The sequence below is a fragment of the Triticum dicoccoides genome, unplaced genomic scaffold (assembly GCF_002162155.2).
Source record: "Triticum dicoccoides isolate Atlit2015 ecotype Zavitan unplaced genomic scaffold, WEW_v2.0 scaffold60689, whole genome shotgun sequence".
NCBI lineage: Eukaryota > Viridiplantae > Streptophyta > Magnoliopsida > Poales > Poaceae > Triticum > Triticum dicoccoides.
The window spans coordinates 4,384-8,866 of record NW_021285715.1 but is presented as its reverse complement, the minus strand read 5'-3'; the positions used below and the strand labels follow the sequence as shown (position 1 = coordinate 8,866).

At 37.1% G+C, this 4,483-nt stretch overlaps 2 long non-coding RNA genes across 2 annotated transcripts; both read left to right on the top strand.

Annotated features, from left to right (window-relative positions):
• Positions 1-9: 9 nt before the first annotated feature.
• LOC119347207 lies at positions 10-1,403 on the top strand. The gene is made up of 4 exons (XR_005168194.1): positions 10-447; positions 538-637; positions 756-845; positions 1,117-1,403. It is a non-coding gene; the product is annotated as an uncharacterized LOC119347207 (long non-coding RNA).
• A 580-nt stretch (positions 1,404-1,983) lies between these two features.
• On the top strand, positions 1,984-3,521 carry LOC119347206. Its single transcript, XR_005168193.1, has 3 exons — positions 1,984-2,187; positions 2,341-2,451; positions 3,440-3,521. It is a non-coding gene; the product is annotated as an uncharacterized LOC119347206 (long non-coding RNA).
• The last annotated feature ends 962 nt before the right edge of the window (positions 3,522-4,483 follow it).

Below are 4,483 nucleotides of genomic sequence, written 5' to 3'. Positions count from 1 at the left end.
GTACTTCTAGAAATTTACAATGCCTAGGTGGTTTGATGTTCCATGTTCATCACTTTTGCGAATACTTTGATAGGACTAAATGAATAACAGAACCCTTTGTGCTCTATATGATTTACCGAGAGGATTGGGCTAGGAGTTAGTTTAATTTGTATGTTAGGACAAAGATGATTCAGTGATGAAATTACAGTTGCTAATTCAATGTATAGATCCTACTCTGTACACATTGACATTCTTATCAGCAATTTAATATGTCCTATCTTTTTGACCTCGGAACAGTAGGGGAGCCCCCTATGGTATTTTAATATGACCTATCTCATTCGCCGTTATTTCTGCTGAAGATTATTTGAAATTATCAGGCAGTGGCCCTCTTCAAGTCCTACTTTGGTGGAACTTTTGATCAAGATGCTATCAGGAATAACTTGGTGCTAATATACAAACTTCTTGATGGTAAGGGCACATCCAGTTTTGGACTTTGCTTGCTGCTTCACTTTCCACCATGGAATGTTTTTTGTTTGTAATATTGACTCTGTGCAACAGTGCAGAGATTATGGACTTTGGTTATCCTTAGAATCTCTCACCTAAATTTTTGAAGTTATACATAACCCAGGAACGTGTACGGTCGCCATTTTCCTCCAAGGTCAGGAGTATATGAATAATGAGTCTGCTGTATTGGATTTACAAAAATAATTATGTATGTTCCTATTTATTTTCTAGGTAAGTAACTAAATCACATATCCTTTTCTCTATATTGATAGCCTTCAGATAAGCCTGTTCTAAATGCGACCCTGCAAGTTATCGGTGTTGTTGGTTGGAGAAGAGATGGTATTGTGTACAAGAAGAATGAGGTATTTGAATTAAATTGTAGGGAGGCTTCAGTTGTATTCAGAAAAAAAACATAGCACCAACATTTATAATGGTCCTAGGTTCCTATCAGAGCGGGGGCTACTAGCAATGCCATCATCCTACATACATTTTAAAATGCATCTCAGTTCTAATACATATTGTACATGAACCAGCATTCGTGTTAGAACAATGGCCCATATTTTCCTCTGTTTTTGTTTCTTTGTTTTCTTTAATGTCATCTCATTTTTACATTCTGTTCTTCTCGCATGTTAGGTTTTCTTGGACATTATTGAGAGCATAAACCTTCTTATGTCTTCTAAAGGGATTTTATGGACCATCAAATTTTACTTATCTGGTCTGAGGTTTCTCGTGTCTTTCCTGTTCAGCTATTTGATGTCCATTGTGTATATTTCTTACATTTCTGCAGGGCGTGTTCTATGATGTGACGTGACTGGAAAGATTCCAATGAAGTGTTTCCTTTATGGAATGCGCCTATCTGAAGTTGGGAATAAATGCCAAAATTTAAATGGCTTAGTAACATCATTTTTTCTTTGGGATGTGTGTCTCCTATTGAGTGTCATGGCTATTGGCATTCTTATATTCAACATAAAAAGGTATTCATAGCTTTTTCAGGCTATTGGCATTCTTATATTCAGCATAAAAATTATATTCATAGCTTTTTCAGAGTACGCATAAATGCTCAATAAACTATTGCATAGAATTTTAATTAAGCGACATGTGAGAATTTTTCTGGTTATAACCTTTAAGAGGAAATTAGTTTATTTTGGTAGTATTTTTCTCCTAACTTGAATGAATGCAAACTTTGTATGTTAAGGTTATAAGCACGCTTACTTGGATGGTTGGATGCACAAACCTCTAACCACATTAGTGAACTACAGTGTCATTTTTCTGGCCCTGTAAAATTGTAATTATGCATATTCAATGCGACATTTGCACGCTATAATTCTGTATTCGGTGCTAATATGCTCGCTACCATGTTGGTCTTCTGAAGCCTTCATCTCTGCAGGGTCAAACTTTTGATTTTGGCACTTAGTAAACTGCATCTTGTGCATTGGAGGAGGTAGCCCCTGGACTGGTGAAGACGTGAAGGGCGACACGAGGAGGCTTGTGGTGGTTCCAGGAGCATCTCTTCGACAAGTAGCAGTGCACTACGTTGGACAGCTACCAACCGAGACGGCCGGCTGCCTGACAAGGACACCATTTCTGGTCTTACAGTCCTGGAGCGGTGAGCATCTGAGCTTCCATCACCGATCTGAATAACAAACTTGCGGCGCTCCTTAGCGTCACTGATTGAAACATTAGCAACAACAATACTTGCTTCAGGTGTGTGCTCCTCCAATCAATATATTTACAACTGTGTGTCACACGCTGTTTATTGATGAAATTCAGGATAGACACCTTAGCGTCACTGATTGTAGCATTGTCCATCTAATCTTCCTTTTTCTGTTCATAATACTTGATATGTCTGATTACTAGGCTTAAGGAGTAAAGAACGGCAAGCATGGATGACAGAGGGACAACACCTGCTCCAAATTTGAAAAATCCAGGAGGTTTACAACAGGCATGCAAGGTCCTCGAAAAGTTCAAGTAAGTGCTATACGTGACGTAGAGGAGAATGCTATATAGGACATGCACATGTAGTTGCTGCTTCTAAAGAACGGCACAAGTTTAGACCAAACGCTGGGAGAATACAAAAGGTATAATTGCATAAAGTTTACTACTGTAATAGATCCAGGTTGCAGTGATGAAGAGGACAATGATGTGTAGGACATAGTGGTCGTTACTTCTATAGATTCAGAAGGATGCAGGTTCGGATCAATTGTCAAGATGATACAAAAGGTGTTGCACAAATTTTACATACTACGTTGGGTGATTTGTTTGGCATTCATTCTCTGTTATGCCTGATGCATGTGTCTTAAGCCTACTAATAACTTTTTGGATCAATGGTAAATCTACTGAACAAACTCCTGTCTTATCCCTATTGTGTGTCTTAAGGTTAATCTATTCATGGTTAGTTTTCCTTACTGTACAAATATCTTCTCTTTTTTGTATATTTTCTCTTCTCTGTCCTTTACGGTAATATAGACCGTGCTCACATTGTTGCAGCTTGCAATTAGTTCTAGATTTGTTCATGAGTGTCATTCGAGGTCAGAGTAAATATTTTGGCAGAGTAAACAATGATGGAAGTGTCATACAATTTCGTCTTATATAGCTATAACAATTTTGATACATATTTTTATCTGATTAACTTGCACTTCTGCACCACCATAACAAGCGGTGGAGATCTGCCTCTTTGTTTTCAATTAATGTGAGAACTTCTAGCCTTCTAGAACAAGAGTGGTAGCTTCTTTAACTTTGTGTTGTAACAAATATTGTATATGGTCAATCCAGGATGATCTACTTATTAACTTTGTTAATCTGGTTACAGTCAATCTAGGGGGTGCTTCTTTCGCTTCGGTATTTATCAGTAATATTGGTAGTTCTCTGTAGTACTCTGTATTAGTTTTTACCTCTTTGTCCTTCATGATTGCTTAGTTGCATTGTTTTTGCTTCTGACTATACTGCTCTGCTACAGATGATAACGCCATTTGATAAACGTTTGGAAATTCAAGCCTGGTCTTGTTCCGCAACATGTGACCTTCTACTTCTTAATGGACTTTAAGTTTTAGTCACCCTTATATAGTTAGGTAATATAACAAGGTTATTGTTTAGATCATATAATCAAGCATGTCTGCTTATCGAAAAGTTAAGCTTTCCCACCTTGCACGCAACTGCTACCATTATTGCTTAGAAGAGGCAACTTAGTGATACAATCTCTTGACTATAATGCAGTTAGTGATTGCCATGTTTGTTGAATTAAAGTTTCACCTGTCAGATCAGTTTACACACATTGAATTTTACTTAGTGTGCCTCTAAGGTTTTACCTTCTACAAAGCTATAGCACCTACAGGTGATCCGCTTTTTCTTCTTCTAGATCCCCCTGTGTGTGTATAATCTTCTTCTAGATCCCCCTGTGTGTGTGTATAATCGACAGACATTGTCCTTCTAATTTCTTTTTCCAGTAGATGATTGTGGACAAAGTTTCCAATCCATGCCTTTTTGCTATACTAATTTTTTTGGGTGATGCAGCATAAGTTATATAATTGCTGCACTTAAGTAACTGATTTATCTGGCAATAGATTGTCACAATGATAGATCTAACCTTTGTGCCAACAGTCTGAAAATTGTAGCATTATGCTTTAATATTTTTTAATGTTCTTTAGGTGGTTGTTTCTCAGAAGTAGTACACTTGGCATAGCTTTTCAGAAGACAACAGTTCAGTAGGAAGCAAGTGAATGAAACATTTTCGTTGTTTTCTACTCCATAGTTATGTACAAACACACAAGTGGTGCTTAAACATTTTGTTGCTATTTATCCTTTCATGAGCCGGATGTGCCATTGACGGCGGTGGCAAGCCTGGATTAGTTGGATTCAGAAGGTGGATTGAATTACCAAGTTGTTTTACCACCATGATATTTTTTTAAAATTTTGAACATTTCTTCAATTTGTGAATAAATTTTAAGAAACACTTTCTTGCATTTCTTAATAAATTTTCAAAATCATGCGATGAAATGTGAAC